The sequence below is a fragment of the Cryptomeria japonica genome, chromosome 2, assembly GCF_030272615.1.
Source record: "Cryptomeria japonica chromosome 2, Sugi_1.0, whole genome shotgun sequence".
In the NCBI taxonomy this organism is placed as follows: domain Eukaryota; kingdom Viridiplantae; phylum Streptophyta; class Pinopsida; order Cupressales; family Cupressaceae; genus Cryptomeria; species Cryptomeria japonica.
Window position 1 is genome coordinate 474596378 of NC_081406.1, and position 14611 is coordinate 474610988.

Genomic DNA, 14611 nt, shown 5'->3' on the forward strand with positions numbered 1-14611 from the left:
ACAAAACCTCCTTAAATGTAGGAAAAATCCATGCATAAAGGGACAACAAAGGTTGAGTAAAAATAAATAACATAAAATAAATAAATCTATCCTATGGCTGTAGAAATTAATAACAAGGACTCTAAAGACCAAGGAAAGATTAATTCAACAAGTTGTAACATAATAACATTTGAATATTGATCCTCCTTCCTACAACTTAGATTGAAACAAAAGTTTGTCTAGATAAAAGGCCTTCCAAACTTCTAATGTTTGCTACTTGTTTCTAAGATTTTCCTACAGAATTGATGCACTTGTGACATTTTGGATCTCTGGCACTAACCCATCTGCAATAGGCAACTTTAAAAGCATTAAGATTCTTTATGCCTTCTGTCAAAGTCCTTGAGGTCGTCAGCTGTTCTTGTCTCTATTTTCAATACAATTTGGTCAAGTTTCATATACTCACAAATAGTGAAAATTTTGACTCCACAAATACTATTTTTTCCCTGTTACTGTCTGGGATGTGGGCAGAAGCAGGGCTTGTACACTGGCTATTATTAGCTAGCCAATATATTTTGTAATTCTTCCACTGAGTATTTCAATTTGCATTGCTTTATGCAGCACTTACAATGTTTGATGTAAGAAATGAATGGTAAAGTTTTATTGCATATGTTTGTTTGTTTGCAATGCAGATTACAATAGTAATTTCATTCATCAAAGCATAAGGTAAGGCTACACAGCAGATGCAAATCTGATAACAGACATAAATTTGACAAACAATCCGCTGACCTCTGCACGATGCTCCAATTAAATGGTAATAGGCTTATATCAACACTTGATCAGGTTGAAAATCTCACCTACGAACTCTTCAATACTTGCAGATAAATGTCCAACTTCAGGTCTATTAATAACAGCATTAACCTTGTCATGTATAAGCTTCACAATAATTTCATTTTAGAAAAGCTGCAACTTGCATTTTGGTTATGGGTATTTCACAAATATAATATTCTAAAAACTCCATGCCTGGTATGATTTCTTAAATGGCAGATTGATAAAAATTCTCACTAACAATGCTTTCGAATTATATCACCTGAAATACTTGGGTTTTTTTCAATAAATATAATGTCCCCTACTAGGAGGCTGCCAATTCCTGTAACTTAATAATAGTTCTGATATGATCTGATCGATGATCATGTCACTGGATGCTTTTGATTCCTTTCCTTTATATCTCTCAATGTGAGGGAGAGGTCACACCTCTTCATTATGGATGCCCTTTGGCAAGAGACACACCCTCACCATTAGCACCCTTTGAAAGAGTGCAACTCTTCATTACTTCCGCCCTTTGAAAGGGACACAACCTTTCACAATCAGATCTGCACTTCTGATTCCCCAAATTACCCCCTCTTTCAAATGAAGTTCTCTTCTCCTTTTTATATCTCATGTTTGAGGGAGTCACAACTTTTCATCTTATGCCTTTTGACAATTCATTAAACTTAACTAAATTTTAGTTATGGTTATGTTTAATTTTGTTCTTTTATATTTATAATTTTATTATTATTGTTTATTATTAAATCCTAATTTGAAAAGGGGACATTACAGTCCACCCTCCCCAAAATTGCTTGTCCTCAAGCAATGTTCATGGGGTCTTAATCATAATTCACCTTCCGGTGTGCTACTCTGATATTACCCAAAGCATTGAGAATTTGTAAGGTTTGCAATTCTAAGACAAGTTTTCTCTCATCACTCCGAGAGAAGGAACTAGGTCATCTTGTAATAGCATCAAAACTGATTTGGATTGACCCAACGTTTGCACGATAGTAATACTCACATTTATAACTTAAAATGTAATAAATCCCTATCTTTTGATTCACTCTAGTTATTCTCATATTCTAGATTAACTAAAAATATAGAACCAACACGGAGCATACACTTGAAAACACAAAGTATACATATGAATGCATGAAGACACGGAGCATACACTTGAAAACACAAAGTATACATATGAATGCATGAAGACACGGAGCATACATAGAGTAAGCACATGAATGTATCTAGACACAAAGCATGCAAATGAATATATGCGCACATAGTTCACTTGGCCCACAAGAGGCTTGGACGTCCATCCAGGACTCGATCCATCTCTTGGAGCAACTAATCCACAAGATGCAGAAGCATCCAACTAGGACCTGATCTATCTCTTGGGCCAATCAATTCATCACTTTACCCACAAGAGGCAGGAATGTCCAACTAGGACTAGATCCATCTCTTGGTGCCTTTGTATGATGTAACACATGCCCATTACACCGAAGGCCTTTTTCCATCGCCTTTGTATGATGTAATATATGCCCATTCCACTACAGGTCTTATCCATTGCCTAAGTATGATGTAGCACATGCCCATTCCACCTTAGGTCTTATCCATTGCCTTTGTATGATGTAAAATATGCCCATTCCACCTTAGGTCTTATCCATTGCCTAAGCATGATGTAGCTCATGCCCATTCCACTACAGGTCTTATCCATTGCCTTTGTATGATGTAATATGCCCATTCCATCTTAGGCCTTATCCATTGCCTAGGTATGATGTAGCACATGCCCATTCCACTCCAGGTCTTATCCATTGCTTTTGTATGATGTAACATATGCCCATTCCACCTTAGGCCTTATCCATTGCCTAGGTATGATGTAGCACATGCCCATTCCACCGCAGGTCTTATCCATTGCCTTTGTATGATATAACATATGCCCATTCCACCTTAGGCCTTATCCATTGCCTAGGTATGATGTAGCACATGCCCATTCCACCACAAGTCTAATCCATTGCCTAAGTATGATGTAGCACATGCCCATTCCACCTTAGGTCTTCATATAATATTTTCTTTGAATCTGGAGTAAATATTATATACTTAGTTGTCTTCTTCACGCACAATACATGTAACGTTAGATCTCCTTTTGGGATTTACCTTAATTTAATCCCGAGACAACAATTCCAACTTGGGATGAGAATGGCCATATATCTTATAAATATAATTTTAAAAAAAATGAAGACATTTCATTATAATATTCAACTTAAAATTCTAAGGATAATTTGGAAAATAGAACTTATCTTGGTTTAGAGCCACAATATTTAGATAATTGTATAACTGCTGGGTCTGCACTCTTTTTGATTTGAATGCTTGGTTATTCCACTTCTTCCATTGATTTCTCTTCGAATGATCTTAATTATTTCTTCAATGGTTTTTAAACTTAATCAATAGAAATGAATACTAAGTGAATAATATGTCTTTAAACTTTCCCTTTCACTCAAAGGGTCTAGATTGAAAGATAGCCGTCTCTGATGTAGTCTTTGGTAAATATGCTGATGATGATTTTCCAATCTGCAACTTGCTCCAATTGCTCTTCCAAGTGTGATGATAAATTATGTAATGAACTCGTTGCCACTATTGCTATGTCAGATAGAATCAGTGATATCAGTGAATCTGAAAGTGTTGCTCCTGATTTATCTTTTTACCCTGCAGGATGGCAGGATCATGCTCTGATACCACTGTAATGTCCCCTACTAGGAGGCTGCCAATTCCTGTAACTTAATAATAGTTCTGATCTGATCTGATCGATGATCATGTCACTGGATGCTTTTAATTCTTTTCCTTTATATCTCTCAATTTGAGGGAGAGGTCACACCTCTTCATTATGGATGCCCTTTGGCAAGAGACACATCCTTTCACCATTAGCACCTAAGTCACAAAGTTCGAGTTTGAATTCGAATTCGACAACAATAAAATTTGGATGAAATTCGATAGGAGAAAAAAAAAAAAAAATTCGTTATTAAATTTGCTTATATAAATTTGATTTTTAAAAAAGATAAATAATATATTCAAAAATTTATTAAAATAAATAATATTAATTTTGTTTAATTTAATTTAAATATTCATATTATAAAATTATATTGTATTATATCGTGCAGAGTAAAACAATAAAATAAAATTATATTGTATTAAATATTAATTTCATACTTAATAGGTTTTTTGAAAAGTGGAAAACAAAATTATGACATCGTATCTTGACGTGGACGCCCACAAACCCTACCTTTGTTGCCATGACCATCGCAGAATTGTGCCGGCTCGCAACTCAGACAACATCTAAATTTCTGCTAAGCTATATTTTTCTCTACGACGACCCTCATACCTCTCAACGACCACGAATTTGAAGCAAATTTTGACGAGTTTCATACGCCTTTAATAAGTTCGCCGAATTTCAAACCTAAAGCCGAAAATTCGGCGACCTCTGTGACATAGATTAGCACCCTTTGAAAGAGTGCAACTCTTCATTACTTCTGCACTTAGAAAGGGATACAACCTTTCACAATCAGATCTGCACTCATTTAAATCAAATCTGCATTTCCGATTCCCCAAATTAGCCCCCTTTCAAATGAAGTTCTCTTCTCCCCTTTATATCTCATGTTTGAGGGAGTCGCAACTTTTCATCTTATGCCTTTTGACCATTCATAAAACTTAACTAAATATTAGTTATGGCTATGTTTAATTCATTCTTTTATATTTTTAATTTAATTTTATTGTTTATTATTAAACCCTAATTTGAAAAGGGGACATTACAATAAATTCCACAAATGCTCAAAACCCAAAACTTTGACTTTCTGCAACCTTTGCATAAACTCATAATTCCACACAAACAATACCTGCAAATTTTTGTCCTGCTCAAGTTGAGACTGTGTAAATCTCATTGCATCGACCAAGGTGGATCTCTCACCGCTATAGCCAATTTTCTTCAAGAGGGTTTTTGTCCTCTAGAAGGCTAAGACAAATGAATTTCATTCCCCGAAATCCCAATGGTTTAACCAAAGGCAAATAACATATTCTCCATAATGCCAAATGAGCCTCTCAATTGCCTTTTAGACTTTTTCTTACCAAACTTTCAAAATGCATAATTTAAAATTAAAACTCCTTTTTAGCTCCAAAAAGATCTTTTTAATAAAATAATGATAATTTGACATGCAAGGTCCTTGTTTTATGCATCCATAATTTAGAACATTTCATCTTGGTTCCAACTATTAGAATAGAATATTTAATTGTTATTTTTAGCTGTGTTTATTAATGGTCATTTAGCTGGTTATATTTTTAGAGACTTTGTGATAGAACTGTGAGTAACTGGTAGTTTCTATTTTTAGAGTTTGTTTTAGAGTCAGTTTGACTTTTGTGAACTGTTAGTCCCAATTTGGAGAACCACCTTGTAATTGCCTATAAAAGGCTTGTTATTCTTTCAATAAACTACGTTGTCTTTTATTCCATGCTATCAGAGCGGGTGACGAGCCTTTAGATTTTTCATGCCCTAGCTACCTGTTGTGACCATTTCACACATTGCCCCATTGCAAATGGGGACCCCCTCTTTTTTGCTCGTTTTTCGCTCGCCTTTCGCTTCGTTTTTTTTTAGGGTTTTGTTAGTTAGTCAGTTGTTTGGATTTAGGGTCAAGCCTTAGGGTTTTAATTGCTGTCTTTTCAGGCCAGAATCCAGTCAGTTTTGAGAGCTTTTTGAGCCTCCTTTTGTAGGATGCAAATTTTGAATACAATGAATTCGCCAGAATGGTCTATTTTCAATTGGAATTTTTGAGCGCAGAGTCTAAATTTGTCTAAGTGTTGAAGATGAAATATGAATTTTTGCCCAATTGAGTAATTTTGACCAAATTTTGACTTTTTTGATTTTTTGATCCCGGGTATTGGGAATGATTTGTTTTTGCCTAGTGAAGTGATTAAATGTGTAAAATCTTAACATTTTGGCCTGTAGGAGCAAAATCCAGTGTTCCATGGGCGTTCGGGACGGGGGGACGGGGGGACGAGGGGGACGCGTCTCGGGGACGGGGGGACCAAGGACCTAAATTTGGGGACGGCGGGGGGACGACGGTGGGACGGCGGCAGGGGGGTGGCGGGGTGGTGGTGCTCATATATATACATATAGTACTTGAAAAACTAGTTTTGAAAAGATGTATAACAGTATAACAGTATAAGAATTAGATTTCAAATGAAACTATAGGAAATACCAAGATTACTTAGATTAGTGATACGTAACTAATTGCTAATTGCTAAAACTAAAAGTAAATAAAATTTGACAAATGAAATTGTCAAATTGGAGATTTCTCATTTCTATCATATGAATATCGAAAAAGGAAAACGAAAAATATGAATATCTGATGCCATTGCAAAGTCTATAATAATAAAGATGATTACATGATTCATCATTACAATGAGTAGCCAAATACAAATACGTGTAGCAATAGCATTACAAAAGAGACGAGTCAAATACAAAATGACAAAACTGAAAAGTGAAAACTCAAACTGTAGCTAATGGAGGCCTCTAATCATCTGCAAACTCCTCCTCACTGGAACTGCTGGACTTCTGAGGATCAAGGTCCCTCAAGCTCACACCAACTAGCCCTGCATCTGAAGTGGTAGGATCATCCTCATCAATCTGTGAAGGCTCCTCTGGCTCTACATCCCATCGTGCCGCTGGACTCTCCTTGTACATAAGTGTCTTGCGGTCAATGAGACGCAAAGCACTGTGTACAGCCACAAGCTTCTCTGCTCTCTTAGAGGTAAGTCTGTTCCTCTTAAGAGAGTGGATGAAGCTATATGTAGACCAGTTCCTCTCAACAGCTGAAGAACTGGAAACCTGGGATAGCAGACGGATGGCTAGAGTGGTGGTCAAAGATTTCGGGCCATGACATTTCCACCACAAAAGTGGGTCCTCCTGTGCCATAATGTCTATATCCATCTTTGCTGCATCTGAATAACCTCTAAGAGTGGCAAATCTTCCCCACTCAGTGCGCATTGTGCCGGCATCTCTGGAATCAAATATCTTCTCTATGCACCTAAAGAAACCTGCCTTCACCTCATCATCCTCAATCGGTGTCGTTCTACCCGGTCTAGCCTTGTACCACTTAGGATTCAAGGCAAAGGCAGCCATATGCAAAGGAGTGTTCAACTTGTCCCATCTACTTTGAATGATAGGCCGGATTTGCTCATTGTAAAATGCTAGAGAGGGGTCCTTCACTCGCACAGCAGCCCTCATCTGGCCAAGCATAGAGTCAATGCACTCATACAAATCTCCAAGGTTAGGTGCATCCCCATCCCCATATCTGATCACCTGGAATACTGGAGAAATGATGGAGACAATGTATTTCGCATCAGTCCAAAACACATCACTCTTCACTATCTCCTTCACCCTTCTCCCCTGCTCTGTCTTGGCCTCAGCCCACCTATTCCACTCATTAGTCATAACCATGAGTTGCAATGCCTCTTGCAACTCAATCATTCTCTCCAAGAGAATGAAATAGGATGCATACCTAGTCTCAACTGGTTTCAAGAACTCCTTCTTCGCGAAGGTCCTGAAGAGTGCATGTGAAATGTGGTGGTTGCAGATAAACATCTGCACATCTCTCGCATCGGTGACCACTCCTCTAATCCAGTCAATCTTCCCCATGTCCTTGAGTGCATTGTTCATGGCATGCACACAACATGGGGTCCACCAAATGTGTCTATAGGCTGCCTCAACGAGTCTCCCTGCTGCTCTACACACATAGGCTGCATCTGTCACTACTTGGACCACATTTTGTGGCCCAACCTCCTCAATAGCCTCCCTGAGGACCTGAAACTGGAAATCAGCATCTTTACGATGCCCTGTACAATCAACTGCTCTAAGGAAGTATGGGCCCTCTGCACATGTGACCATGACGTTGATGAGTGGACGATGGCTAATGTTCGTCCACCCATCCATAACTATGCTGCACCCCGATGCCACCCAACATGCCTTCATCTTCTCCATCAAAATATTGATCTTGGAATAGCTTTTATCCAAGATCGAGGTCCTCATTTTCGTCTCCTCTAGTGGCACATAAGATGGTCCTCCCTTGGCCACCATATCTATCATCTTCCTATAATAAGGAGACCGTGAAACATGAAATGGAATGCCATTGGCAAAGAAGAAATTGCCAATGGATTCATCTATCTCATCTCTCAGCTGCACATTAAACATATCAGCAATGGGGTTGCTCTGTGGTGTATGCAACTTACGTTTCCCAGCCCTGGCAGCAGTAGAAGTGGAAGTAGATGGAGATCCAAACATCATTCCTCCCGCCTGCGAAGCATGATAAGTATGTGGCACTGGCACATTCTGGCTGTCGTGAAGTGATGCCCTAGCAGACAAAGTAGTAGGCATTGAAATATTTGTGTCATCTGGAACCCCCCAAAGCCTGTTAAACTCAATTCTGTAATGTATATTTTTGGGTTCCTCCAAAAACTTACAATGTTTCACGCCTTTTCCTCTCCAAAATAGAAAGTGTGCATTCACCCTGCTAATGCTACCGAACCATTCTCTGTCACAAATATTGCACTTCCACTTCCTTGTTCCCCCACTTGAATGTGATGCAGTGCCTTGTACTAATATTTGTGAAGCAAACTGTTTTAGAGGAGACTTAGGATCAAAATGACCCCTAGCATATGGTGCCAACAACTCTGAAGGGCAACCTGTACTAGCTGCTGCACTTGCCATAGAACTAGATTGGGCTTCAGGATCAACCCCATGGTCACCCCCCTCATTTTCAGGTTCAAATTCTGAATCATTCTCACTATGAGAATGGATTTCCATGTTATCTTCACTCGTGCCTTGGGAGCTCATTGTGAAATTTTCAAATTGACACTGCATTTCACAAAATAAAAATAAAAATAAAAATAAAATCAGCCTTGTTTAACAATATATTTTTAAATTTTTTTCCTATTCATCTCAAAATGAGATTTGATGTTGAATCTTGAGGGCAAAATGATGAATCATTTTGCCCTCAAGATTCAACATCAAATCTCATTTTGAGTCTTAAGATGAATAGGGAAAAAAAATTAAAAAAACCAAAAATGACATAGAACAATGAAAATCAAAAAGTAAAACAAAAAAAAAATAAGAAGAAGTTGAAAAACCCTACCTTGTGCTTGAAAAATCTCTCCAAAATGTAGAAGAATCTTCTTCTTCCTCTTCTTCTTGCTTCTTCTAGCTCCTATCACGCTTGTAGTCACTTTTCTCACCCCTTCAATCAATCTTCTTCAAGCTGTTCCTCCTCTTCAAGCTGCTGGAAAAAAAATCAGTTTTGCATAATGAGAGTGAAATCCAAACTAAACATGTTTTTGTGTTGTTTTGGGGGGTAGGGTGGGGCCCACGTCCAATTAGGGTTACCCCTTAACCCCCCCCAAAAAGCACATGTCATAAAAACTTAAAAAAAAAATGAAAAATGCGCTTTTAATCCCGTGGGAACGCGGGAGACGCCTGGGCGTCCCCCCATCCCTCGAGAGACGCCTGGACGTCTCTTGAGGGACAGGGAGACGCCCAGGCGTCTCCCACGGAGACGCCCAGGCGTCTCCCACGGAGACGCCCAGACGTCTCCGCGTCGGGGACGTCTCCCCGTCCTGGCGGAGTTTGGGTGGCAGTGGCGGGACGGCGGGGGACGTCGCGTCCCCGTCCCCGCGTCCCCGAGACGTCTCTGACGGGGGGGCGCGCCCAAAAATGGGGGGGACGCGTCCCCGTGGTTCACTGGCAAAATCGCTCCTGTCCCTCAGTGAAGGACCGGAGCTCGTTTTCAAATATCTTACCATCCCTGCAGAGTCAAGATGAATTTCGAATTGCAAGTGATGAAGAAAGGTGTGATCTTTCCGTTGAATATAAATTGAAGAATTTCACGAACACGGAAGTGCCTCCAGGAGTCAAAGTCACTCCTGTCCCTCAGTGAAGGACCGGAGCTACAAATCAAATATTACCTTGTCCTTGCAGGATTTTAACGACTTGACGATTTGAAGAGGTCCAAGGAGATATGTTTTATCAAATGAATATAACTTGAAGTGCCGACATGAAGGAGAATGCACCAAATATGCCAAAATCGCTCCTGTCCCTCAGTCAGGGACCAGGGCGAAGTCCTTTGTAGCTCCCGTCCCTCTCCCAGGGACCTGAGCGAAATCCTTCATAGGGCATGTTCTTGGCGAAAATCAAGTAAGTTATAAGTTTGAAGGCAAGAAAGGAGGCGAAATGAACGTGTTTAAGATAAATTGAAGATTATGAAACGCCAGCAAAGGACCCAAATGCTCAAATTTGCTCCTGTCCCTCTGTCAGGGACCAGAGCGATTTTTACTTTAGATGATTTTCTTGCTAAGTTACAATGAATCTTAAGGCATGGATGAATGGAGGGAGGCATTACGGATCCATTGAAGATAATTTTTGAAGGAGATAAAGTAAGATGATGCCTACAGGACCAAGATCGCTCCTGTCCCTCAGGAAGGGACCAGGGCGATATAATGATTATATTGCTATTCCTCCAAGTTCAAACCCCTTCAAGATAAAGAACAAGGTGGCAAGGACGTCTTAAGGCATCTCCATCAAGCACAAAGCATCAAAGGGTGCTAACATTGAAAGATTTGTACAAAATACCCTAGTTCGCTCCTGTCCCTCAGGAAGGGACCAGAGCGAAATTTGCATAAAGGCATAGGTTTCGAAAGTTAAACAAGCATCAAGTGACCAAGAAGGATCAAGGGACTACGTTTTACCCAATGAAGATAATTGCAAGTTAGAGAACGCAAACATGAACCCAAAAACTTGAAGTTCGCTCTTGTCCCTTAGGAAGGGACCAGAGCGATATTGATTACATTGGCCAAATCTCTTAAAAATCACGTTAGGTCAAGGTTTTGCAAGGTCGTAAAAGGTCTAAGGTGTCATTTGAAGATGGTATACAAGAGTTTTGAACGTCAAAAGTCTATCAAATGAGCTAAGGGAGCTATATCGCTCCTGTCCTTTGGACAAGGACCAAAGCTATTTTCATCAAAACACTCATGTCCCGTCAAAATCATGACAAGGGCGATGATCCTCTAAACATCAAAAACGCCTTATAGAATTCAAGTGAAACGAGAAAGGAATGAAAGAATAGCATTGTTTGTCCTTCACAAAGATGATTGAGGCTCGAAGTTACAAAGGTCAAGGAGAAATATGAAGATCGCTCCTGTCCCTCTCCAAGGGACCAGGGCGATATTTGCTAAAGCACTCGTTATCCTTCCAAGACCACGTCAAGGCAAAGTTGCACAAGGTTTTAAACATCATTTGGAAGGCGATACAAAGGAGATGGACGTTAAGATGTTACCAATTTAAGCTTGAAATGGAGAAAACACATGGATCGCTCCTGTCCCTCTCCAAGGGACAAGGGCGATGATCCTCTAAACATAAAAAACGCCTTATAGAATTCAAGTGAAACGAGAAAGGAATGAAAGAATAAACATTGCTTGTCCCTCACAATGAAGATTTAAGATCAAAGATGCAAGATCTAGGAGAAAGCATGAGGATCGCTCCTGTCCCTCTCCAAGGGACCAGGGCGATATCACATTTAAAGACATTCAATCGCAAGGATAAGTTAATCAAGCTCGAAGGACCCAACGTAAATGGCAAATTCAACGTGGAGATAAAGACTTTGAACATCTAAAATGCAAGGATCATAGACAAAGTGATGGATCGCTCCTGTCCCTCTGTCAGGGACCAGGGCGATGAGGTACGTATTATTTCATTTTCAAATTTTGGCGCTCAAAACAAATATTTTTGAATTTATTTAAATGCTAAAAATGGATAATTTTTGAAAATTCAATTTAAATGGCATTTAAAATTTGCGCTTGGTATTAATTAATTGTTTTTGCCTTGTAAAAAAATCGAAATTTGACAATTTAAATAATAAAGGCATTTAATAATTAATTATTAAATTAATAAAAAATCGAATTGAGCGTTTGGTTTATAAAGGTCGGCCTTGTTATTTTTTAAAAATCATTTAATTTGCCTTATTTTCTTACACAAGTCGGCCTTAAGGTAATTATGGTATGAGCGCTATAAAGGGAGGGTGAAAATCTTCATTTTCACATTGTCATTTTACCATCTCAAGTGCGATTTGAGGAAGACAAAGAAGGTGCGAGTTGTATTCAAGGAGCGAATTTTAGTTTATGCAAAGTGGTGCGAGGTATCACCCAAGGCGTTAACTACTATCCAAAGGGGTGCGAATTTGAGGATCCATTTGTGCGAACTTGTTAAAGACATTGAGATCACGTCAAAGATTTGAAGGGTGGCGAAGTTGATAAGAAGGGCATTTATTTGAAGATCACGTTGAAACGTCAATTTCGCCTAGGCGAATTTTATTCATTTTGCATTCTAGAGTTAGCTCTCTATTGAGGTATGGCGATATTGCTTTATTGTTTTATTTATTGATCGTCATAGCTTAAATTTTGAAGTTTTTGAATTTTGAATTCCTAGCTCAATCGTCATTTTTAGGAAATGATAACTCTAAGACTTATCATGAGGTTTCCTAAAAATACTCTCTAATCCATGTTATTCATTGTAAGATCTAGTCTCTCATTATGAAATGTTGTGTAGGTATGGCGACCCCGAAGGCGGGAGCATCTACCAGTCGTTCAGCTCTCATGAAAGAAGATCAGAAGACCGAAGAAGTGGAGACCAAGATCGTGTCGAAGTGGAGCAACATTGGAGATACAAACTTAGGCAACTTCAGCACGAAGAAATTTCGAGAGGTCCCTTATATTGGCAAGCCATCACCTGTCGCCCGGAGAATAATCGAGAGTGGCATCATTAAGGCGGCCGGTTTTCCTCCAGCTGTTAAGTGCCATGAGTTGATGATCGAGTGTGCTCGTCACTATGATCCACAGTCCAGAACGATCGTGTCCAAAGAGGGAAACACTTTGGCGTACCTTTCAGAGGAAGCTATAAGTGAAGCTTTCCATCTTCCAGAGCACAGGGACATGATATATAAGAGCATAGAAGGAGCCAAGTCAATGTATGAAGATGATCCAGATGCTTGTCTAAGCATAATTAACAAGAACTGGCTACTCAAGAGCCGTCCCCGTCTAAGCAAGATCCCGAACACACCGCACAGGATTGATTTCCAGGAGGAATACAGAGATTTGATTACCATGCTCAACCGAGTTACAGGAGCCCCTCACGCCTTCTATTTTGAGAAGTGGATGTTTTACTTCATCCAAGTGATCGTTCAAGGGAAAGGTACCATACATTGGGCTAGAATTATTAGCCATTGCTTGGACGTACAGTTGAGGAGACTCAAGGCTACTAAGTCCTTCCACATGAGTTCATATGTCATCTATGCCTTGATCAGAAGTGTTGAGTACGCAGGACTACCTCACAGAGGAGTGATTGGAAGAGGACCCGGCGAGGTCAGAGTTTGTGATTCCTATGCCTACTTGCATCATCCGCCAGGAAGCAACTACAAGTTAGTTAATGATACCTTCACGATGAACATCACAAGGACGTTGCAAGGTGGGATTCATAACAGATTATCTCAGGATGCACAAGAATTCATAAAGAGGTACGGTGCTTGGTTTATCCAGTTTCTGAAGTTCACTTATATTAGAGTGCATGGATGTCCTTTACCCCCATACATGTTGCCGAGATATCCGACAGACAGAATTGTGTTACTTGAAGTAACAAGACAGTTGGCAGCATATGCGAAGGCATTCAGACACAAACATCAGAATGGAGTTCCAGTACCTATCATTTTGGGTAATTCAGTTGAGGTATGTCCTAATGCTTTAGCTATGGATGACGCAGAGAAGGAGTTAGCCTTGTATTCTTTTTCATCTTTTGCTTTGAGAGAAAGCTTTGATCCACATGGACATTTAGAGGAGACAGTCGGTAGAAAGTTTAAGCATGAGCACCAAATTGAAGATTTTATGATGAATCTCTTAGATGATCTTGAAGTGAAACGAAAAATGCATTCTAGATTGCCTTTGGATTTCATCAGGAAATGCGGGATTTACAGAGTGGCCGACCAAGCTCAGGACAGTGGCAGACATATCCAGTCTTCCTATGATAGAGAAAGCAAAACAATAAGGTTGGATTGGAATGAGCCCGAGGTCGTGGATTTAGATACTTTGATGGCACCAGTCTTGTCTTGTACTCGCAGATGGGTTGACGTACAACATCAAAGGTTGAGAGAACAAGGTATAGCTATGTCTTTCACTTTGGAAGAGAAACCAGCCGAAGGTGGAGCTAGTGTGAGTGAAGGCAATCCTAATCCTAGAAATTCAGGTGAAGGTGACCTTCGATGTGCCAGTGAGGGCAATCTCCATCCAAGAGGTTCGAAGAGAAAAGAAAGGTCAGAAAAGAAAGAATCTTCCAAGAGGAAGCAAGGTGCTAACAGAGATCGATCATCCGGTACTTCTAGACCAGAGAAGAGGACACTTCAAGTGGAAGAATCCATGGAGTCGATGGTACAGAATGACAGGCAGGAAGAGGGACAAGCACAACATGGTTCACCAGATGGATCTCTCCAGGATTATGCGTTAGATGAAGACAAAGAAGACAACGAAATGACATCTCCTCCCAGAGAAGAAGAAATAGTGCATAAAGAAATACAAGTTCAGGAAACAAGATCAGCCATTCCAGATTGGTTGAAGGAAAGATTAACCAAGGTGATCGTAGTAGAGGACGAGGACAATGCAATTGATTTAGAGAGCCTTGTTGGACGTTCACACGAAGTAGCAGAGAAGAGGAAGGCTACCAAGATGTCCAAGATGATTCGAGATGAGACTGGAT

At 39.8% G+C, this 14611-nt stretch overlaps 1 protein-coding gene across 1 annotated transcript in view; it reads left to right on the top strand.

The window, feature by feature from the left end:
• The window catches only part of LOC131048939 (uncharacterized), a 129162-nt gene that overhangs the window by 13340 nt on the left and 101211 nt on the right, over nucleotides 1-14611 (top strand). The gene's annotated exons all lie outside the window — the stretch shown is intronic.